At 46.9% G+C, this 25,384-nt stretch overlaps 1 long non-coding RNA gene across 1 annotated transcript in view; it reads left to right on the top strand.

The window, feature by feature from the left end:
- Nucleotides 1–25,079, top strand: part of LOC135050999 (uncharacterized) — a 30,239-nt gene extending 5,160 nt beyond the window's left edge. The window contains exon 3 of the long non-coding RNA XR_010241983.1: nt 24,897–25,079. This is a non-coding gene — a long non-coding RNA (uncharacterized LOC135050999). The remainder of the gene's footprint in view (nt 1–24,896) is intronic.
- The last annotated feature ends 305 nt before the right edge of the window (nt 25,080–25,384 follow it).

The following is a 25,384-nucleotide window of genomic DNA, read 5'->3' as shown; positions in this document are numbered from 1 at the left end:
GAAACAGGGTTAAAACAGAGAGGGGGGGCACTAATTTGGCGTTAGAAATATATAAAAAGATGCTATAAGGGAAAACACTTATATAAGGTTGTCCCTATATAATTATAGCGTTTTTTGGTGTGTGCTGGCAAACTCTCCCTCTGTCTCTCCAAAGGGCTAGTGGGTCCTGTCCTCTATCAGAGCATTCCCTGTGTGTGTGCTGTGTGTCGGTACGTGTGTGTCGACATGTATGAGGACGATGTTGGTGAGGAGGCGGAGCAATTGCCTGTAATGGTGATGTCACTCTCTAGGGAGTCGACACCGGAATGGATGGCTTATTTAGGGAATTACGTGATAATGTCAACACGCTGCAAGGTCGGTTGACGACATGAGACGGCCGACAAACAATTAGTACCGGTCCAGACGTCTCAAAAACACCGTCAGGGGTTTTAAAACGCCCGTTTACCTTAGTCGGTCGACACAGACACAGACACGGACACTGAATCCAGTGTCGACGGTGAATAAACAAACGTATTCCTTATTAGGGCCACACGTTAAGGGCAATGAAGGAGGGGTTACATATTTCTGATACTACAAGTACCACAAAAGAGGGTATTATGTGGGATGTGAAAAAACTACCTGTAGTTTTTCCTGAATCAGATAAATTAAATGAAGTGTGTGATGATGCGTGGGTTCCCCCCGATAGAAAATTATTGGCGGTATACCCTTCCCCGCCAGAAGTTAGGGCGCGTTGGGAAACACCCCTTAGGGTGGATAAGGCGCTCACACGCTTATCAAAACAAGTGGCGGTACCGTCTATAGATAGGGCCGTCCTCAAGGAACCAGCTGACAGGAGGCTGGAAAATATATAAAAGTATATACACACATACTGGTGTTATACTGCGACCAGCGATCGCCTCAGCCTGGATGTGCAGAGCTGGGGTGGCTTGGTCGGATTCCCTGACTAAAAATATTGATACCCTTGACAGGGACAGTATTTTATTGACTATAGAGCATTTAAAGGATGCATTTCTATATATGCGAGATGCACAGAGGGATATTTGCACTCTGGCATCAAGAGTAAGTGCGATGTCCATATCTGCCAGAAGATGTTTATGGACACGACAGTGGTCAGGTGATGCAGATTCCAAACGGCACAAAGGTGTATTGCCGTATAAAGGAAGAGGAGTTATTTGGGGTCGGTCCATCGGACCTGGTGGCCACGGCAACTGCTGGAAAATCCACCGTTTTTACCCTAAGTCACATCTCTGCAGAAAAAGACACCGTCTTTTCAGCCTCAGTCCTTTCGTCCCTATAAGAGTCATATTTGCCCAGGGATAGAGGAAAGGGAAGAAGACTGCAGCAGGCAGCCCATTCCCAGGAACAGAAGCCTTCCACCGCTTCTGCCAAGCTCTCAGCATGACGCTGGGACCGTACAGGACCCTTGGATCCTACAAGTAGTATCCCAGGGGTACAGATTGGAATGTCGAAACGTTTCCCCCTCGCAGGCTCCTGAAGTCTGCTTTACCAAGGTCTCCCTCCGACAAGGAGGCAGTATGGAAAAAAATTCACAAGCTGTATTCCCAGCAGGTGATAATCAAATTACCCCTCCTACAACAAGGAAAGGGGTATTATTCCACACTATATTGTGGTACTGAAGCCAGAAAGCTAGGTGAGACCTATTCTAAATCTAAAAAAATTTGAACACTTACAAAGGTTCAAAGCAAGAGGGAGTCACTCAGAGCAGTGATAACGAACCAGGAAGAAGGGGACTATATAGTGTCCCGGGACATCAGGGATGCTTACCTCCATGTCCCAAATTTGCCCTTCTCACTAAGGGTACCTCAGGTTCGTGGTATAGAACTGTCACTATCAGTTTCAGACGCTGCCGTTTGGATTGTCCACGGCACCCCGGGTCTTTACCAAGGTAATGGCCGAAATGATGATTCTTCTTCGAAGAAAAGGCGTCTTAAATTACCCCTTACTTGGACGATCTCCTGATAAGGGCAAAGTCCAGGGAACAGTTGGAGGTCGGAGTAGCACTATCTCGGATACTGCTACAACAGCACGGGTGGATTCTAAATATTCCAAAATCTCAGCTGATCCTGACGACACGTCTGCTGTGCCTAGGGATGATTCTGGACACAGTCCAGAAAAAGGTGTTTCTCCCGGAAGAGAAAGCCAGGGAGTTATCCGAGCTAGTCAAGAACCTCCTAAAACCAGGAAAAGTGTCAGTGCATCATTGCACAAGGGTCCTGGTAAAAATGGTGGCTTCCTACGAAGCAATTCCATTCGGCAGATTTCACGCAAGAACTTTTCAGTGGGATCTGCTGGACAAATGGTCCGGATCGCATCTTCAGATGCATCAGCGGATAACCCTATATCCAAGGACAAGGGTGTCTCTCCTGTGGTGGTTACAGAGTGCTCATCTTCTAGAGGGCCGCAGATTCGGCATTCAGGATTGGATGCTGGTGACCACGGAGGCCAGCCCGAGAGGCTGGGGAGCAGTCACACAAGGAAAAAAAATTTCCAGGGAGTGTGATCAAGTCTGGAGACTTTTCTCCACATAAATATACTGGAGCTAAGGGTAAATTTATAATGCTCTAAGCTTAGCAAGACCTCTGCTTCAAGGTCAGCCGGTATTGATCCAGTGGGAAAAACATCACGGCAGTCGCCCACGTAAACAGACAGGGCGGCACAAGAAGCAGGAGGGCAATGGCAAAAACTGCAAGGACTTTTCGCTGGGCGGAAAATCATGTGATAGCACTGTCAGCAGTGTTTCATTCCGGGAGTGGAAACTGGGAAGCAGACTTCCTCAGCAGGCACGACCTCCACCCGGGAGAGTGGAAAATTCATCGGGAAGTTTTTCCACATGATTGTGAACCGTTGGGAAATACCAAGGTGGACATGATGGCGTCCCGTCTGAACAAAAAACGGGACAGGTATTGCGCCAGGTCAAGAGACCCTCAGGCAATAGCTGTGGACGTTCTGGTAACACCGTGGGTGTACCAGTCGGTGTATGTGTTCCCTACTCTGCTTCTCATACCTAAGGTACTGAGAATTATAAGACGTAGAGGAGTAAGAACTATACTCATGGCTCCGGATTGGCCAAGAAGGACTTGGTACCCGGAACTTCAAGAGATGCTCACAGAGGACTTATGGCCTCTGCCGCTAAGAAGGGACTTGCTTCAGCAAGTACCATGTCTGTTCCAAGACTTACCGCAGCTGCGTTTGACGGCATGGCGGTGGAACGCCGGATCCTAAGGGAAAAAGGCATTCCGGAAGAGGTCATTCCTACCCTGGTCAAAGCCAGGAAGGAGGTGACCGCACAACATTATCACCACATGTGGCGAAAATATGTTGCGTGGTGTAAGGCCAGGAAGGCCCCACGAAGAAATTTCAACTCGGTCGATTCCTGCATTTCCTGCAAACAGGAGTGTCTATGGGCCTCAAATTGGGGCCCATTAAGGTTCAAATTTCGGCCCTGTCGATTTTCTTCCAGAAAGAATTGGCTTCAGTTCCTGAAGTCCAGAAGTTTGTCAAGGGAGTATTGCATATACAACCCCCTTTTGTGCCTCCAGTGGCACTGTGGGATCTCAACGTAGTTCTGGGATTCCTCAAATCACATTGGTTTAAAACCAGTCAAATCTGTGGATTTGAAGCATCTCACATGAAAAGTGACCATGCTCTTGGCCCTGGCCTGGGCCAGGCGAGTGTCAAATTGGTGGTTTTTTTCTCAAAAAAGCCCATATCTGTTTGTCCATTCGGACAGGGCAGAGCTGCGGACTCGTCCCCAGTTCTCTCCCTAAGTTGGTGTCAGTGTTTCACCTGAACCAGCTTATTGTGGTGCCTTGCGCCTACTAGGGACTTGGAGGACTCCAAGTTGCTGGATGTTGTCAGGGCCCTGAAAGTATAGGTTCCAGGACGGCTGGAGTCAGGAAAACTGACTTGCTGTTATCCTGTATGCACCCAACAAACTGGGTGCTCTTGCTTCTAAGCAGACTATTGCTAGTTGGATGTGTAATACAATTCAGCTTGCACATTCTGTGGCAGGCCTGCCACAGCCAAAATATGTAAATGCCCATTCCACAAGGAAGGTGGGCTCATCTTGGGCGGCTGCCCGAGGGGTCTCGGCATTACAACTTTGCCGAGCTGCTACTTGGTCAGGGGCAAACACGTTTGCAAAATTCTACAAATTTGATACCCTGGCTGAGGAGGACCTGGAGTTCTCTCATTCGGTGCTGCAGAGTCATCCGCACTCTCCCGCCCGTTTGGGAGCTTTGGTATAATCCCCATGGTCCTTTCAGGAACCCCAGCATCCACTAGGACGATAGAGAAAATAAGAATTTACTTACCGATAATTCTATTTCTCGGAGTCCGTAGTGGATGCTGGGCGCCCATCCCAAGTGCGGATTATCTGCATTACTTGTACATAGTTACAAAAAATCGGGTTATTATTGTTGTGAGCCATCTTTCAGAGGCTCCGCTGTTATCATACTGTTAACTGGGTTCAGATCACAGGTTGTACAGTGTGATTGGTGTGGCTGGTATGAGTCTTACCCGGGATTCAAAATCCTTCCTTATTGTGTACGCTCGTCCGGGCACAGTATCCTAACTGAGGCTTGGAGGAGGGTCATAGGGGGAGGAGCCAGTGCACACCACCTGATCCTAAAGCTTTACTTTTTGTGCCCTGTCTCCTGCGGAGCCGCTATTCCCCATGGTCCTTTCAGGAACCCCAGCATCCACTACGGACTCCGAGAAATAGAATCATCGGTAAGTAAATTCTTATTTTCCAGCAGCAGCAGCACTAGTCTGCGACTCAGTGTCAGTGAGTGATTGCAGCTTGCAGGGGAAAGAGAGGGGGAGCCAGACCAGGCTGAGGAGCAGCAGTGTAATTGCAGTGAGTGCTATCAGGGGTGTTTGTTTGGTGCACACCACAACATCTGACAATGCATCTGCATTATTAGGATTGGTACAAGGGTGGATATTTTATATTACGTTGACCGTCAATAGATGGTGCTAGACACACCCCTCCGACGGTGCACCCCCTAATAAAATGTGCTGCGCACGCCTATGAAACACCATCTGACCGTCTCGCTAGACTCCTATTCTGGCTTCAGGTGTGCAGGTGCCCTTATCAGTGTCTGGCGTATATGCTTTATTCCCAAGTTCATCTGCCACTAGCTAAACTAAAAAAAAAAACCAGAAGAAAAAGTTCATTAAGGTACTTCAACCAGGAACAAGAAGAAGCAGCTGGATTCCCATAGAGTGAGGGGCAGATGCTATAAAAGCTAAACAGCTACAGCAAGAATTATACTTCTTATATGAAGTAATTACTATTTATATAGAAAACTATGTATGAACATTAGAGGCCATTTGCAAAGATCACAGTTGCTGCACATTACCTGCACATTGGATTACCATTGCATTGGAATACATGATGAGGCTGTGCTACCAATACTTTATTTCAAAAGGGACCCATAACGTTTTTAACATTTTCTTTGCACATAAGTGTAGCGGGTAAGCAGTGCTGTAACATGGTGGCAATGTGTCCTGTGCCAACTGCACCCCGTAAACGTGTGATGTCATAATGTCATGCCCAGTGCCGGACTGGGGCATGAAGGGCCCACCAGGGAAATGCAGTGATAGGAGCCCATGCTTAGAGGCTTGGCTAACCAGTAGTGCATGTTCTGGGCCCCTTGATACATACATATATATATATATATATATATATATACATATACATATATATATATATATATATTAGAGATAAGCGGGTTCGGTTCCTCGGAAACCGAACCCCCCCGAACTTCACCCATTTTACACGGGTCCGAGGCAGGTTCGAACCTTCCCGCCTTGCTCGGTTAACCCGAGCGCGCCCGAACGTCATCATCCCGCTGTCGGATTCTCGCAAGATTCGGATTCTATATAAGGAGCCGCGCGTCGCCGCCATTTTTCACTCGTGCATTGGAAATGATAGTGAGAGGACGTGGCTGGCGTCCTCTCACTTTGTTTCAGGGGGCGGCATATCTTTATTCTGGGGACCAGCAGTATTATAGGAGGAGTACAGTGCAGAGTTTTGCTGACCAGTGACCACCAGTATTATACGTTGTCTGCCTGAAAAACGCTCCATATCTGTGCTCAGTGTGCTGCATATATCTGTGCTCACACTGCTTTATTGTGGGTACTGGGGACCACCAGTATATTATATAGGAGGAGTACAGTGCAGAGTTTTGCTGACCAGTGACCACCAGTATTATACGTTATCTGCCTGAAAAACGCTCCATGTCTGTGCTCAGTGTGCTGCATATATCTGTGCTCACATTGCTTTATTGTGGGGACTGGGGACCACCAGTATATTATATAGGAGGAGTACAGTGCAGAGTTTTGCTGACCAGTGACCACCAGTATTATACGTTGTCTGCCTGAAAAACGCTCCATATCTGTGCTCAGTGTGCTGCATATATCTGTGCTCACACTGCTTTATTGTGGGTACTGGGGACCACCAGTATATTATATAGGAGGAGTACAGTGCAGAGTTTTGCTGACCAGTGACCACCAGTATTATACGTTGTCTGCCTGAAAAATGCTCCATGTCTGTGCTCAGTGTGCTGCATATATCTGTGCTCACATTGCTTTATTGTGGGGACTGGGGACCACCAGTATATTATATAGGAGGAGTACAGTGCAGAGTTTTGCTGACCAGTGACCACCAGTATACGTTGTCTGCCTGAAAAACGCTCCATATCTGTGCTCAGTGTGCTGCATATATCTGTGCTCACACTGCTTTATTGTGGGGACTGGGGACCACCAGTATATTATGTAGGAGGAGTACAGTGCAGAGTTTTGCTGACCAGTGACCACCAGCATACGTTGTCTGCCTGAAAAACGCTCCATATCTGTGCTCAGTGTGCTGCATATATCTGTTCTCACACTGCTTTATTGTGGGTACTGGGGACCACCAGTATATTATGTAGGAGGAGTACAGTGCAGAGTTTTGCTGACCAGTGACCACCAGTATTATACGTTATCTGCCTGAAAAACGCTCCATGTCTGTGCTCAGTGTGCTGCATATATCTGTGCTCACATTGCTTTATTGTGGGGACTGGGGACCACCAGTATATTATATAGGAGGAGTACAGTGCGGAGTTTTGCTGACCAGTGACCACCAGTATTATACGTTGTCTGCCTGAAAAACGCTCCATATCTGTGCTCAGTGTGCTGCATATATCTGTGCTCACATTGCTTTACTGTGGGGACTGGGGACCACCAGTATATTATATAGGAGTACAGTGCAGAGTTTTGCTGACCAGTGACCACCAGTATACGTTGTCTGCCTGAAAAACGCTCCATATCTGTGCTCAGTGTGCTGCATATATCTGTGCTCACACTGCTTTATTGTGGGTACTGGGGACCACCAGTATATTATGTAGGAGGAGTACAGTGCAGAGTTTTGCTGACCAGTGACCACCAGTATTATACATTGTCTGCCTGAAAAACGCTCCATATCTGTGCTCAGTGTGCTGCATATATCTGTGCTCACATTGCTTTACTGTGGGGACTGGGGACCACCAGTATATTATATAGGAGTACAGTGCAGAGTTTTGCTGACCAGTGACCACCAGTATACGTTGTCTGCCTGAAAAATGCTCCATATCTGTGCTCAGTGTGCTGCATATATCTGTGCTCACACTGCTTTATTGTGGGTACTGGGGACCACCAGTATATTATGTAGGAGGAGTACAGTGCAGAGTTTTGCTGACCAGTGACCACCAGTATTATACGTTGTCTGCCTGAAAAACGCTCCATATCTGTGCTCAGTGTGCTGCATATATCTGTGCTCACACTGCTTTATTGTGGGTACTGGGGACCACCAGTATATTATGTAGGAGGAGTACAGTGCAGAGTTTTGCTGACCAGTGACCACCAGTATTATACGTTGTCTGCCTGAAAAACGCTCCATATCTGTGCTCAGTGTGCTGCATATATCTGTGCTCACACTGCTTTATTGTGGGGACTGGGGACCACCAGTATATTATATAGGAGGAGTACAGTGCAGAGTTTTGCTGACCAGTGACCACCAGTATTATACGTTGTCTGCCTGAAAAACGCTCCATATCTGTGCTGCATTGTAGTATATAATAGGAGTACAGTGCATAATTTTGCTGACCACCAGTATATAATATATAGCATTACGGTACAGTAGGCCACTGCTCAACCTACCTCTGTGTCGTCAAGTATACTATCCATCCATACCTGTGGTGCATTTCAGTTTTGCACAGTTTGCTGACCACCAGTATATAATATATAGCAGTACAGTACAGAAGGCCACTGCTCTACCTACCTCTGTGTCGTCAAGTATACTATCCATCCATACCTGTGGTGCATTTCAGTTTTGCACAGTTTGCTGACCACCAGTATATAATATATAGCAGTACGGTACAGTAGGCCACTGCTCTACCTACCTCTGTGTCGTCAAGTATACTATCCATCCATACCTGTGGTGCATTTCAGTTGTACGCAGTATATATAGTAGTAGGCCATTGCTATTGATACTGGCATATAATTCCACACATTAAAAAATGGAGAACAAAAAATAAGATTTTACTCACCGGTAAATCTATTTCTCATAGTCCGTAGTGGATGCTGGGAACTCCGTAAGGACCATGGGGGATAGACGGGCTCCGCAGGAGACTGGGCACTCTAAAAGAAAGATTAGGTACTATCTGGTGTGCACTGGCTTCTCCCACTATGACCCTCCTCCAGACCTCAGTTAGGATACTGTGCCCGGAAGAGCTGACACAATAAGGAAGGATTTTGAATCCCGGGTAAGACTCATACCAGCCACACCAATCACACCGTATAACTCGTGATACTACACCCAGTTAACAGTATGAAATATAACTGAGCCTCTCAACAGATGGCTCAACAATAACCCTTAGTTAGGCAATAACTACATACAAGTATTGCAGACAATCCGCACTTGGGATGGGCGCCCAGCATCCACTACGGACTACGAGAAATAGATTTACCGGTGAGTAAAATCTTATTTTCTCTGACGTCCTAGTGGATGCTGGGAACTCCGTAAGGACCATGGGGATTATACCAAAGCTCCCAAACGGGCGGGAGAGTGCGGATGACTCTGCAGCACCGAATGAGAGAACTCAAGGTCCTCCTCAGCCAGGGTATCAATTTTGTAGAATTTAGCAAACGTGTTTGCCCCTGACCAAGTTGCAGCTCGGCAAAATTGTAAAGCCGAGACCCCTCGGGCAGCCGCCCAAGATGAGCCCACTTTCCTCGTGGAATGGGCTTTTACTGATTTAGGATGCGGCAAATCCAGCCGCAGAATGCTCCAGCTGAATTGTGCTACAAATTCAGCGAGCAATAGTCTGATTAGAAGCAGGAGCACCTATTTTGTTGGGTGCCTACAGGATAAAAAGCGTGTCAGTTTTCCTGACTCCAGCCGTCCTGGAAATATAAATTTTTAAGGCCCTGACTACGTCCAGTAACTTGGAATCTTCCAAGTCCCTAGTAGCCGCAGGCACTACAATAGGTTGGTTCAAGTGAAAAGCTGATACCACCTTAGGGAGTAACTGGGGATGAGTCCTCAATTCTGCCCTATCCATATGGAAAATCAGATAAGGGCTTTTACATGACAAAGCCGCCAATTCTGACACACGCCTGGCCGAAGCCAAGGCCAATAACATGACCACTTTCCACGTGAGATATTTCAAATCCACAGTTTTAAGTGGCTCAAACCAATGTGATTTTAAGAAACTCAACACCACGTTGAGATCCCAAGGTGCCACAGGAGGCACAAAAGGGGGCTGAATATGTAGCACTCCCTTTACAAATGTCTGAACTCCAGGCAGTGAAGCCAGTTCTTTCTGGAAGAAAATCGACATGTCACAACTGAGGGCCTGAGCTGACGGGAGGCAGCCTCAGTTGTAGGGGCTGAGATGTAACGGAACCTGGGAGGTTGTATCAGACCCCTAGACATGTAAGTAACATGTAGAAGAACTGCCCGAAGGCGTGAACACGACAACCAGGGTAAAAGTCAATGATGTTTATTTATGACAAACTCCGTAACACAGCAGCAGTAAAAGAAAACATAAAAATCAGCAGAGGATAAATACAGTTCCTGGGTACTACAGGGTGGCAAGGGCCACAGGGCTCTGGTAGTGTGAGATAGTTCTTATAATCTTCTAGTTGGAAAGTCCTTACCAGGCCCGACTGTAGCAATGGAGATAGCCCAGGATCGTACCAGCTGGTGTTCCAGGAAAAGCTGGGCTGCTGTGGATAAAACGGCTGCTGTGGGTACTGGCTGGAACCAGACTGATGTTGGCACGGAGTGGATACTGGCTGGAACCAGTTAAATAATAAATGTAGCTTGAGAGCGATGAAATATGAAGTGATGTTTGGAGCTTGAGAGCGGTGAAATAATAATGCCGGTGATAAATGATAATCTGCAGAAAAGGGTACCGGCACTTTAAGAAGAGCTGACCTCTGCTGGAAGCTGGATGCTGAAAGCAGGTGGATCTGTAGCTGGAAGCAGATGAATCCAAATGGATAGGAGAGTCAGGCTACACCGCAGGTGGAATGCTGGTGCGGGTCTCTTTAGTGGAAGTGTGGAGATAGGAGCTGGAACCTGGAAAACAACCACAGGAGAGAGACAAACTGGAACTAAGTTTGACAACCAAAGCACTGACGCCTTCCTTGCTCAGGCACAGATTACTTATACCTGCAGCAAGGAAGGGATTGACTAGGCAATTATGCAGATTAACAATGCAGACAGCAGATTGGTGGAAATGAACAGATGACAGAATCCAAGATGGCTGCGCCCATGCAGACACTTGGAGGGAAGTTTGGTTTGTAATCCATGTGAGAATCAAAACAGTAATGGCGGCGCCGGCCACAGGAGACAGGAGACGCCAGACTGACAAGCGCACATTTAACCACGCGGGCACAGCGGAGGCCGCGGCTGATGTAATCACCACTCTGACATTCTGCATGTAGAAACTGAGGAACAGCGGCGGAGGCCGCGGGAGACGCCATTTCGGATGTAACAGGCGGTGCGGTGACCGCGTCTCAGAGTGACAGGAGAGGAGGCAGGAATGTGGACATCAGTATAACAGATGGGATCCGGTCCTGGAACGCTGAGCCAGCCTTAGGAGGCATCTGAAGGGTAAGTAATGGCGTCCAGATACCCGGATCGTGACACGACAGAGCCGAAATCTGGACCTTAATGGAACCCAATTTTAGGCCCATAGTCACCCCTGACTGTAGGAAGTGCAGAAAACGACCCAGCTGAAATTCCTCTGTTGGGGCCTTCCTGGCCTCACACCACGCAACATATTTTCGCCAAATACGGTGATAATGGTTTGCGGTTACTTCTTTCTTGGCTTTTATCAGCGTAGGAATGACTTCTTCCGGAATGCCCTTTTCCTTTAGGATCCGGAATTCAACCGCCATGCCGTCAAATGCAGCCACGGTAAGTCTTGGAACAGACAGGGCCCCTGCTGTAGCAGATCCTGTCTGAGCGGTAGAGGCCATGGGTCCTCTGATATCATTTCTTGAAGTTCTGGGTACCAAGCTCTTCTTGGCCCATCCGGAACCACGAGTATCGTTCTTACTCCTCGTTTTCTTATTATTCTCAGTACCTTTGGTATGAGAGGCAGAGGGAATACATAAACCGACTGGTACACCCACGGTGTCACTAGAGCGTCCACAGCTATTGCCTGAGGGTCCCTTGACCTGGCGCAATATCTAGTTTTTTGTTTAGGCGGGACGCCATCATGTCCACCTGTGGCCTTTCCCAACGGTTTACCAACAGTTGGAAGACTTCTGTATGAAGTCCCCACTCTCCCGGGTGTAGGTCGTGTCTGCTGAGGAAGTCTGCTTCCCAGTTGTCCACTCCCGGAATGAACACTGCTGACAGTGCTAAGACGTGATTTTCCGCCCATCGGAGAATCCTTGTGGCTTCTGCCATCGCCATCTTGCTTCTTGTGCCGCCCTGTCGGTTTACATGGGCGACTGCCGTGATGTTGTCTGATTGGATCAGTACCGGCTGGTTTTGAAGCAGAGGCCTTGCCAGACTTAGGGCATTGTAAATGGCCCTCAGTTCCAGAATATTTATGTGTAGGGACGACTCCTGACTTGACCAAAGTCCTTGGAAATTTCTTCCCTGTGTGACTGCCCCCCAGCCTCGAAGGCTGGCATCCGTGGTTACCAGGATCCAGTCCTGTATGCCGAATCTGCGGCCCTCTTGAAGATGAGCACTCTGCAGCCACCACAGTAGAGATACCCTGGTCCTTGGAGACAGGGTTATCAGCCGATGCATCTGAAGATGCGATCCCGACCACTTGTCCAAGAGGTCCCACTGAAAGGTTCTTGCATGGAACCTGCCGAATGGAATTTTGCTTCGTAAGAAGCTACCATTTTTCCCAGGACTCGTGTGCAGTGATGCACCGATACCTGTTTTGGTTTCAGGAGGTCTCTGACTAGAGATGACAGCTCCTTGGCTTTCTCCTGCGGGAGAAACACTTTTTTCTGTTCTGTGTCCAGAACCATCCCCAGGAACAGTAGGCGTGTGGTAGTAACCAGATGTGACTTTGGAATGTATAGAATCCATCCGTGCTGTTGTAGCACTTCCCGAGATAGTGCTACTCCGACCAACAACTGCTCCTTGGACCTCGCCTTTATAAGGAGATCGTCCAAGTACGGGATAATTAAAACTCCCTTTTTTCGAAGGAGTATCATAATTTCTGCCATTACCTTGGTAAAGACCCTCGGTGGACAGTCCAAACGGCAGTGTTTGGAATTGGTAATGGCAATCCTGTACCACAAATCTGAGGTACTCCTGGTGAAGATGGTAAATGGGGACATGTAGCTAAGCATCCTTAATGTCCAGGGATACCATGTAATCCCCCTCCTCCAGGCTTGCAATAACCGCCCTGAGCGATTCCATCTTGAACTTGAATTTTTTTATGTATGTGTTCAAGGATTTCAAATTTAAAATGGGTCTCACCGAACCGTCCGGTTTCGGTACCACAAACAGTGTGGAATAGTAACCCCGTCCTTGTTGAAGTAGGGGCACCTTGACTATCACCTGCTGGGAATACAGCTTGTGAATTGCCTCTAGCACAGCCTCCCTGCCTGAGGGAGTTGTCGGCAAGGCAGATTTGAGGAAACGGCGGGGGGGAGACGCCTCGAATTCCAGCTTGTACCCCTGAGATACTACTTGAAGGATCCAGGGATCCACCTGTGAGCGAGCCCACTGATCGCTGAAATTTTTGAGGCGGCCCCCCACCATAGCTGGCTATGCCTGTGGAGCCCCCGCGTCATGCGGTGGACTCAGAGGAAGCGGGGAAGAATTTTGATTCTGGGAACTGGCTGACTGGTGCAGCTTTTTCCCTCTTCCCTCGTCTCTGTGCAGAAAGGAAGCGCCTTTGACCCGCTTGCTTTTCTGAAGCCGAAAGGACTGTACCTGATAATACAGTGCTTTCTTAGGCTGTGAGGAAACCTGAGGTAAAAAATTTTCTTCCCAGCTGTTGCTGTGGATACGAGGTCCCAGGGACCATCCCCAAACAATTCCTCACCCTTATAAGGCTCTATGTGCCTTTTAAAGTCAGCATCACCTGTCCAGTGTCGGGTCTCTAATACCCTCCTGACAGAATGGACATTGCATTAATTCTGGATGCCAGCCAGCAAAATATCCCTCTGTGCATCCCTCATATATAAGACGACGTCTTATGTTCGCAAAATAGTATCCCTGTTTGACAGGGTTACAGACCACGCTGCAGCAGCACTATCTGCAGGTCTCAGACTAGTACCTGAGTGTGTAAATACAGACTTCAGGATAGCCTCCTGCTTTTTATCAGCAGGCAGGCCCGGCGCTACCCGCTCAGCGAAGGGATGCAGTGCAGGGAGGCGCTGGGACAGAGAGGCGCTTTCCCTGCTCTGAATCCCTTCACTGCTGCGCCGTCCTGGCCCCCCTGCTGCTGCTGCTGCTGTGTCTGTCACTGTATGACAGTCACTGGCAGCAGCGCCTGCAGAATCAAAAACCTCCTGCCTCCCCTCCCCGTGTGACAGCGGCTGAGTACGGGACAGAAGGGGGCGGAGCTAAACGGACCGAAAGGGGCGGAGCTAAACGGGACAGAAGGGGCGGAGCTACACTGACCAGGCTGCAGTACAGAGGGAGACTGGCTTAGGTAAGTGGTGTGTGTGTGTATGGTGAGTGTGTATGTGTGCATATGGTGGGTGGGTGTGTATGTGTGTGTATAATATATGTGTGAATTGTGTGTGTGAGGTATGTCTGCGTACGCGCACTTTATGGACGCTAGTACTGGGGAGGGGGGCATTACGTATAATGACGCTACTACTGGGGGAGGCCATTACATGCAAGGACGCTACTACTACTGGGAGGGTGCATTACGTATAAGGACGCTACTACAGGGGGGGCATTACGCGTAACAACGCTACTACTGCTGGGGGGGGCATTACTTATAAGGACGCTACTAGTACTACGGGGGAATTGCATATAAGGAGGCTTCTACTGGGGGTGCATTATGTATAAGGACGCTACTACTACTGTGGGGCATTACGTATATGGACGATACTACTATTATGGGGAATTACGTATAAGGACGCTTTTACTACTGGGGGTGCACTACGTATAAGGACGCTACTACTGCTGGGGGGAGCATTACGTATAAGAACGCCACTACTACTTGGGGGCATTATATATAAGGACGCTACTATTACTCGGGGGGCATTACGTATAACAATGCTACCACTACTAGAGGGGCATTACGTATAAGGATGCTACTACTGGTGGGGCATTATGCATAAGGACGCTACTACTACAGGGGGGAGGGGGGCATTACATGTAAAGATGCTACTACTGGGGGGACCATTACGTATAAGGACGCTACTAGTACTGTGGGGAGGGGGCATTACGTATAAGGACGCTACTACTACTAGGGGGGAATTACATACAAGGACGCTTCTACTACTGGGGGTGCACTACGTATAAGGACGCTTCTACTGGGGGGTGCATTACGTATATAAGGACGCGTCTACTACTGGGGGTGCACTACGTATAAGGACGCTTCTACTACTGGGGGGGGGCATTACGTATATAAGGACGCGTCTACTACTGGGGGTGCACTACGTATAAGGATGCTACTACTACTCTGGGTGCATTATGTATAAGGATGCTACTACTACTGGGGGGGCATTACGTATAAGGATGCTACTACTACTGGGGGGGCACTACGTATAAGGATGCTACTACTACTGGGGGGCATTATGTATGAGGATGCTACTACTACTGTGAGTGCATTATGTATAAGGATGCTACTACTACTGGGGTGCATTACATATAAGGACGCTACTACTACGGGTGGGGCATTACGTATAAGATTAATAAGATTGTGCTACATTGTGGCGTAATTTTAAATGGGGGTACTATTGTGTGGCCATGCCCCTTAGTTGTGAGACCACACCCCTTTTCCCGGCGCACGCCAACGGAATATGGGAGGGCGCAATTTTATAGTTTGCAGGGGGGCGCCGAACACTCTAGCACCGGCCCTGTCAGCAGGTACCTTCAAAGTGGCCGTATCCTAAGACGGCAGTGCCACCTTTTTTGACAAACGTGTGAGCGCCTTATCCACCCTAGGGGATATCTCCCAGCGTAACTTATCCTCTGGCGGGAAAGGGTACGCCATCAGTAACTTTTTAGAAATTACCAGTTTCTTATCGGGGGAACCCACGCTTTTTCACACTTCATTCACTCATTTGATGGGGGAACAAAACACTGCCTGCTTTTTCTCCCCAAACATAAAACCCTTTTTTTAGTGGTACTTGGGTTAATGTCAGAAATGTGTAACACATTTTTTATTGCCAGGATCATGTAACGGATGTTCCTAGTGGATTGTGTATATGTCTCAACCTCGTCGACACTGGAGTCAGACTCCGTGTCGACATCTGTGTCTGCCATCTGAGGGAGCGGGCGTTTTTGAGCCCCTGATGGCCTTTGAGACGCCTGGGCAGGCGCAGGCTGAGAAGCCGGCTGTCCCATAGCTGTTACGTCATCCAGCCTTTTATGTAAGGAGTTGACACTGTCGGTTTATACCTTCCACCTATCCACTCTGGTGTCGGCCCCACAGGGGGCGACATCACATTTATCGGCATCTGCTCTGCCATCACATAAGCCTCCTCATCAAACGTGTCGACACAGCCGTACCGACACACCGCACACACACACAGGGAATGCTCTGACTGAGGACAGGACCCCACACAGCCCTTTGGGGAGACAGAGAGAGAGTATGCCAGCACACACCAGAGCGCTATATAATTTTGGGATTAACACTATATTGAGTGAATTTTTCCCAATAGCTGCTAATGTATATACAATATTGCGCCTAAATTTTGTGCCCCCCCCCTCTCTTTTTAACCCTTTGAGCCTGAAAACTACAGGGGAGAGCCTGGGGAGCTGTCTTCCAGCTGCACTGTGAAGAGAAAATGGCGCCAGTGTGCTGAGGGAGAAGCCCCGCCCCTTTTTCAACTGACTTTCTCACGCTTTTTCTGGAATACTGGCAGGGGTAATTTTACATCTATATAGCCTCTAGGACTATATATGATGTAGATTTGCCAGCCAAGGTGTCATATATTGCCCTCAGGGCGCCCCCCCCAGCGCCCTGCATCCTCAGTGACCAGAGTGTGAAGTGTGCATGAGGAGCAATGGCGCACAGCTGCAGTGCTGTGCGCTACCTTGGTGAAGACCGAAGTCTTCTGCCGCCGATTTTCCGGACCTCTTCTTGCTTCTGGCTCTGTAAGGGGGACGGCGGCGTGGCTCCGGGAACGAACACCAAGGCCAGTTCCATGCGGTCGATCCCTCTGGAGCTAATGGTGTCCAGTAGCCTAAAAAGCCCAAGCTAGCTGCAAGCAGGTAGGTTCGCTTCTTCTCCCCTTAGTCCCTCGATGCAGTGAGCCTGTTGCCAGCAGGTCTCACTGTAAAATAAAAAAACCTAAAATAAACTTTCTTTCTAGGAGCTCAGGAGAGCCCCTAGTGTGCATCCAGCTCGGCCGGGCACAGAAATCTAACTGAGGTCTGGAGGAGGGTCATAGTGGGAGGAGCCAGTGCACACCAGATAGTACCTAATCTTTCTTTTAGAGTGCCCAGTCTCCTGCGGAGCCCGTCTATCCCCCATGGTCCTAACGGAGTTCCCAGCATCCACTAGGACGTCAGAAATGTGGAGGGTAAAATAGGGAAAGATCAAGATCCACTTCCACCTCGTGCTGAAGCTGCTGCCACTAGTCATGGCCGAGACTATGAAATGCCATCAACGTCGTCTGCCAAGGCCGATGCCCAATGTCATAGTAGAGAACATCTAAAATCCAAAAAACAAAAGTTCAGAAAAATGACCCAAAAATCAAAATTAAAAGCGTCTGAGGAGAAGCGTAAACTTGCCAATATGCCATTTACGACACGGAGTGGCAAGGAACGGCTGAGGCCCTGGCCTATGTTCATGGCTAGTGTTTCAGCTTCACATGAGGATGGAAGCACTCATCCTCTCGCTAGAAAACTGCAGTGCCACTCCTAGATGGGCCAGGTGTTTGTGTCGGCCACTTGGGTCGCTTAGCTTAGTCACACAGCTACCTCATCGCACCTCTTTTTTTCTTTGCATCATGTGCTGTTTGGGGACTATTTTTTTGAAGTGCCATCCTGTCTGACACTGCAGTGCCACTCCTAGATGGGCCAGGTGTTTGTGTCGGCCACTTGGGTCGCTTAGCTTAGTCATCCAGCTACCTCGGTGCAAATTTTAGGACTAAAAATAATATTGTGAGGTGTTCAGAATAGACTGGAAATGAGTGGAAATTATGGTTATTGAGGTTAATAATACTATGGGATCAAAATGACCCCCAAATTCTATGATTTAAGCTGTTTTTGAGGGGGTTTTGTAAAAAAACACCCGAATCCAAAACACACCCGAATCCGCCAAAAAATTTTCAGGGAGGTTTTGCCAAAACGCGTCCGAATCCAAAACACGGCCGCGGAACCGAATCCAAAACCCGAAAAATTTCCGGTGCACATCACTAATTTATATATATATATATATATATATATATATATATGTAACGAATACTGCTAGTACATGCATGATAATGTACCAGATTAATAACACTGTAGAAAGTACAACATAGTCCAGTGCAGTATAATGTAACATATGCATAATGTGTAATTCAAGTGCAAAATCTCTGATCCCCAGAAGAGGGAGTGGGTCCCCAGGCAGTTGTGCCCACCGGTGGTTTCCCCTGTACCCCTGTGGGCTAGTCCGACCTTGGTCATGCCTAGGGGGCAGAGCCACCGATTCTGGTAAGTACAGCGCTATGTAAAGGGTCCTAAGAACGCTCTGGGCGACTCCATAGGCCTCAGGGTGCTTACCAGGAGGGTCCCTTGGACTCACTGGGCAGCTCTGCAGTAGGGCCACTGACTGCAGAATGCCCTACCAGGCACCCTGTAAGCAATATTCAGGTGCCATGGGGCAGTGGCTATGTTGCCCCCAGGGCAATACGCCCTGTGCGATGGTACTGCGCACCCAACCCTAGTGACGGACCTGTGGGTAGGTAAGTATATGCAGCTTTAAAGAGGGGGCTGGAGCAGGAGGAGAGAGGGGGGAGGGTTGGAGTGTAGTGGGACAGAGTAACAGACAGATGGGGGCTGGGTTGGATGGGAAAGCAGAATGGAGTGGAGAAGCAGACAGGGAAGGGGACAGGGTGGTAGGCAGGATGGGGAAGAGCAGCAGATAGAGAAGTCGGAGAGGCAGGACAGAGCAGGGAGTGGAAATGGACAGCAGCAGACAGAGAGAATGCGGGGAAAGAGCGAGGGGTATGGTGGGGCAGAGCAGTAGACAGAGAGGGAGACAGGGTGGAGCAGGTTGCCATTATTAGTATATAGCATTTAAGATACAACTTTGGGTTAATTATATGGGCACCACAAATCATACATGATATTCAGTTCTATAGTAAGTGGGGCTCATACACAGGGTAACTGAATCCAGAAAATCCAAGCGCATACACCTTACACCGCAGCAAATGGTACTTCTCATTTGCAGTGAACCCACAGGTTGCCAGAATAGGAAACACGCCCCTTCTTCTTGGGGATTTCCTAGCTTCCCCAACACATTATCAACATTTACCCAGGTTCAGTCAGTACCACCGTGTATTCTGCTTTCTTTTCAGCAGTGGTCACACCGTTAGCTGAATATCAGATAGGCAGGGTTTTTTTTCATAAGTGGTGTCCATATAATGAACATGTTCTCCTTAAAGACTTTCATTTTTTTCCTCTGTGCTTAACAAATAGCATCAAAGTTGTATGATAGTGGTGCAGTCACCATATTTTATTTGGAATTAGGAGTTAATTGGATTGATGGATTGTTCTAACTTTTTTTTATAGAATCAGTTGAATTTCAGTATTTACTTTACTATGTTTTAAGCTTGAAAAAGAAGATCTCTATAAGTTACAATGGCTGAAGGCAGCACATGCCAGATTTGCAGAGGATTGGGATATTTAAAATTTTTCAGATAGTCCAGATTTTCTATGCTCTGTTGAAATACATCGGTACTAGATAGGTTGGAGTGCTTGCAAAGGCTATTCCCCCTCAAGCAAAAAATCAGCTTGGCAGCACAATGCTACAGTGCTTCAATAAAGAACAAGCACCATAGGTAAGAATGCTTACATCCTGACACCTGAATAAATAGTGGCTGACGATTGTGACGATTGCTGGCACCAGTGAACCGCGTGTGTGTAAACATTGCAGACACAGATTGGTGTTTTCATCATCACTCAGGCATAGATGAATGCTTTTGTGTGTTTAAGGAAGTTTACTTTTAACTATTCTTTTAGCATTCATAACATGGGGAATTGGTTCCTATTGTATTACAGAGGTTTTGTAGACTGCCATGGAATATGCTAGCACTACATAAATATTAATAAAATGTATACAGTATGTAGATGTTTGTACAGAGCTGCAGTACAGAGTCAGACATGCACAAAGAAGTACATTAGAAATGTGTTGGCCATTCCTGTGTGGTTACAGGAGGTTGGCAAATCAGATGCAGATATAACATAGTATGGACGTGTTGCTGAAAGTGGTTACGTATTGAGACATTGAATTGTTCACAATGGAGGCCATACTCGGATGTATGATCTGCACCTAGCATAGGGCTGGTGAAAGTTTCAATGGTGCGACAGATGTACACTAGCATACCTCCCAACTGTCCCGATTTTCGCGGGACAGTCCCGTTTTTTAGGGACTGTCCCGCTGTCCCACTTGCGGGCCACAGTGTCCCGCGGTGGGGGGGTCAGTTGGAAGGCTCTGTCAATCGCTGCTCTGCTTAGCAGAGCAGCGGCGAATAGATGCTGTGCGCACGCGCACAGCGTCTATTCAGTGGAGTCAGAGGGAGAGGGGGCGTGCCAGCGGCTCACAGAGCGCTGGGCATGCCCCCTCAGTGATGAAAACGGGGGCGTGGCTCGCGATCGCGGGTCCTCTGCGAAGCCACGCCCCCTTTTCGTATGCCACGCCCCTTTTCGGAGTGTCCCGCTCCACAAAATATCAAAGTTGGGAGGTATGCACTAGGAAACTGCATTGTAGCATCATTAGCATAAAGCCACAGACGTAACAACAGCAAAAGACTGCATCCAACTGAGAATCAGGCCATATGAGAAGGAACAGACCCCACCCCCTCAACAGACCCCAATCCCACAACAGACCTGGCCTCCATTAGGGCTGCTTCCACAAATTTTGTGGGCTGGTTTCCCATACCAATTTGCCCCGAACATGGGCACAACAGGGGCACAAATGTCTGATGTGCGTCTGATGTAAACCAGACACATATGCTACTGCTGTCAGACAGTACAGGTGAAACTCAGAAAATTAGAATATCGTGCAAAAGTTTCTTTATTTCAGTAATTCAACTTAAAAGGTGAAACTAATATATTATATAGACTCATTACATGAGATATTTCAAGCCTTTATTTGTTATCATTTTGGTGATTGTGGCTTACAGCTTAAGAAAACCCCAAATCCAAAATCTCTGAAAATTAGAATATTACATAAAATCAATAAAAAAGGATTTTAAACACAGAAATGTTGGACCTCTGAAAAGTATAATCATGCATATGTACTCAGTACTTGGTTTGCATGAATTACTGCCTCAATGCGGCGTGGCATGGATTCTATCAGCCTGTGGCACTGCTGAGGTGTTATGGAAGACCAGGATGCTTCAATAGCGGCCTTCAGCTCTTCTGCATTGTTCTCTCTCATCTTTCTCAAGGCAATGCCAAGGCAGTAATTCATGCATTAGGGGCCCAAACTAAGTACTGAGTACATATGCATGGTTATACTTTTCATATACTTTTCTGTGTTTAAAAACCTTTTTTCTTGATTTTATGTAATATTGTAATTTTCTGAGATTTTGGATTTGGAGTTTTCTTAAACTGTAAGCCACAATCATCAAAATTCTAACAAATAAAGGCTTGAAATATCTCACTTTGCATGTAATGAGTCTATATAATATATTAGTTTCACCTTTTAAGTTGAATTACTGAAATAAATAAACTTTTGCACGATATTCTAATTTTCTGCGTTTTACCTGTATGTTAAATTCTGTATATTTATGAAAATAGGCAATTTTTGCTAAAAAATAAAATAAAAAAAAGTCTAATTTTTGACCAGTTCTGCATCAGTTCCAGTATCTCCATTAACCCAGTCTGTGGATGAGTTAATATAAAAAAATAGTATCCGGATTTTAGATCTACACTTAAAAGGTCTACAGTAAATAGGTCTGCCACTAATGGTAAACATGCATTAGGCCGACAGGGTCAAAAGGTCGACACATAAAAGGTAGACTGCTCAACAGGTCGACATGACAATGGTCAACACACACACATATAGTAGACACAATATTTTTATTTATTTTTTCTGTTTTTTTCCACTTTTTCATACTTTACCATCCATGTGGACTACGATTGGGGATAGTAACCTGTGCCGAGTGCAGCAGTAGCAGAGCGAGGCACCTTGCCCGAAGCATGGCGAGCAAAGCAAGCCATGCGAGGGGATGCAGTACACTAATGGGGCTTGTTTGAGGCAGAAAAGTGACAAAACACACCAAAAAAAGAAAAAGAAAAAAAAATTGTCTACCTTTTTTGTGTGTCAACCATTTCCATGTCGATCTTTTGACCCTGTTGACATTACCTACTGTCTACCTATTCTGGGTTGACCTTTGACCCTGTTTACCTTTTGACCCTATCGACCTACTGCATATCTATCATTAGTGGTAGACCATTGAATTTGACTGTAGACCTTTTTTAGTGTAGATCTAATCCCCACCCATTTATTACTTACCTTTCCGGAGTTCCATGTTGGACCTGCAGCCACTATAAAAAAATCACCTGCAAAATGGCCGCTGCGCATGTGCAGTATGAATTTAGTCCCCGGAACATGGCGGGTGCAATGTTTCCGTAGACCTGCACATGCGCAGTAGACTCTGGCACAAAGACAGAGTCTGCTGTGCCGTGAAGAAGAGGGGGCCCACCCGGAGTCTGCACATGTGCCCCCTCCTCTGTTAAAACGCCCCTGGAGAGAGATAAAGTGAATGGAGATAAAGGACCAGCCAATCAGCTCCTACCTGCCATGTTACAGGCTGTGTTTGAAAAATGACAGGAACTGATTGGCTGGTACTTGGACCCTATTCAGTAAGAGTTGCAGATTCTGCTAAAAAGCAGACGCTGCAACTGTTTCTATAGCATGCTGGGGGTCGCTAAGCTCTAAGCGCAGGGCAAGGCTGCCCAGCATACTAATTGGCGGCCAGTGATGCGATTGCAAAACAATTGCGACTGCATGGCTGAGGCAAAAATCAATGATGACACCCTGAACATGCAGCAGGCTGTGTATGGAGGTGGGCCGCCATTTTCTTTATCGGAGCAGCTGCGTGTGACGTTGCGCAGCCCCCCCCCCCCTCCCGAAATATGGTCTGGCCATGCCAGCCTTGGCTGGACCACTACCCCACAACGCAAACCACCCCCCCTTCCCAGCTGTCGGTCATAGTGTGATTGCATCCCTGAAGAGTGCCTTCACACTGTGAATGCTCACGCATGTGCTGTGCGACCGCATGCGCAGTTTGCAGAAAATCTCTTGGTTATGATTTTCGGCAAACTGTGATCTGAGCTGAATGAGCGCCTCTATCTCCAGCCACCTTATCTCCCTCTATTTTATCTCCCCCCTCCCAAGTCCCTAACCCTAAGTCTAACCATAGAAGCAACCCTAATGTTAACCCTAAACCTAAACGTAACCCTAAGGGCAACTCAAATGTTGGCCTTAGCCCTAACCCTAAGTTAAGCTTCCCAGAAATATCAACATTATGACAATGTGTCATTGTGAATGTCATCTTGGTGACCGGCAACATGGTGACTGCGTACCCAACCAGTAACATTAGGTATGTGCTGCAGAATGGGGATGATATACCGGCTGACGGCATGACGGCTGTCAGTATACCAACAGTGGCATCCCGTGTGCCAGTATACTGGCAGCGAGTCCCTTAGCGGACTCACTGCACTCTCCACGCTTTGGGCCTGGTGGCGGGCTATGCTCGCCACAGGTTCTATTCCCAGTCGGTTGGTGGCGTGGACCCACCAACCAAGTGGGAATTACGGGGGGTGTCAACATTCCGACCGCCGGCAATATATCTGTTGTCGGGATTCCGGCGTCGGGCTCCTGAACGCCGGGATCCTGACAGACATCATTATAACTACATACCTGTGCTGCCTGTCTAACGCTGTGACCTTATGCTTAAGCGCTGTCTAGTACACAAACAAACCCACGTTTATACAAATGACCAATGTGTGTTACATCCTATCCTACTGTACATCTGACAATTAACAGTCTCTGTAATACACTGCTTTTGTACACATCACAAAAGGTAGTTGTTCTGAAGTGAGGCATAATAGAGTATTGCATCTAATATAAGTTAATGACCATAAAATATTGTGGTGAAGTGGTAAAAAATATAATTTTGCTCCGATTTCTATATCACCCACAAGCTAAATTATACTCTGTTTTTAGTATATGGATTCAGGGTTGAGGAGGGGGGCTACTGACCATGCCTAAGGGAACTGCATATTATGTATTGATTTATTATGTACTGGTTTAGTATGAAATATCTACAATCAAAATACCGACGGTCAAAATACCGACAACAATTGCCCGACGGTCAAAATCCCAACAAGGTCAAAATAAATACAAGGTCAAAATACCGACATTTAAAATACAGACAAGGTCAAAATACGACATTAAATGTTGACATGACAAAAGGTCGACACAAGTTTTCCGATATTTTTTGTTGTGTATGTCGACATAGGCCGACATGGACACCGTATAAGTGTACCGCATACTCGCTGCACTCGGCACACTATTATATTCCCACCCAAGGTCCACTGGGATGGTAAAGTATGAATAAGTCAGTTTCAATGGAAAACTCATGTCGACTTTTTTACCTGTCGACATTATAAATGTCGTATTTTGACCTTGTCGGTATTTTAAATGTCCGTATTTTGACCATGTTGGTATTTTGACCTTGTCTGTATTTTGACCGTTGGTCAATGGTTGTCAGTATTTTGACCATCGGGATTTTGATTGTAGGTAAATTGACCGCATCCCTTATGTACATATACCTCGTTGTCTATGAGTTCCTAAAGTGTTTATGTACTTACTATACTGTAATTCTGATTTTTACACAGTTATGTCATACAACGTGTGTGCTCTGATGAATAAAGAAATGTTTAAAACAATATATATTATTTTGGACTTATAATTTTTAAAGAATATTTGTTGGGTTGCAATTTGTTTTTTAACCAGAAATAAAAATAAGGAGTATTGAACAGAAAGAGAAGCATTCCAGCTTTCCACAAAAGAACCAATGAAGAATTTATGCTTGGAAAGAAGCATGCTGAAATGTCTCTTATTTTAGTAAAAAAAAAAAACAACCAACAAAATAATGTGTAATGCTACCATGACTGTAATAAGTGGATAATGGAAGAAATGAAGAAAGCCATGTGGTGAGATGATTCTTGTTTTTTTACTTTAATTTGAAATAACTATTGCATAGAGTGTTGGGGCACTGATGGGCAGATTTATTACGCTCAGTGAAGTGATAAATTGGATGGTGATAACGCACCAGCCAGTCAGCACCTAACTGTCATTTTTCAAACCCAGCCTGTCACATGGAAGTTAGAAGATGATTGGCTGGTACTTTATTACCTTCGACTTTATCACTTCACCAGGCTTAATAAATCTGCCCCTGTGCCCAGGGGGCCGCACACCACACACACTTGAATACTTACCCC

Source organism: Pseudophryne corroboree, chromosome 2 (assembly GCF_028390025.1).
Source record: "Pseudophryne corroboree isolate aPseCor3 chromosome 2, aPseCor3.hap2, whole genome shotgun sequence".
Taxonomy (NCBI): Eukaryota; Metazoa; Chordata; class Amphibia; order Anura; family Myobatrachidae; genus Pseudophryne; species Pseudophryne corroboree.
This window is presented reverse-complemented; position numbering and strand designations above follow the sequence as displayed.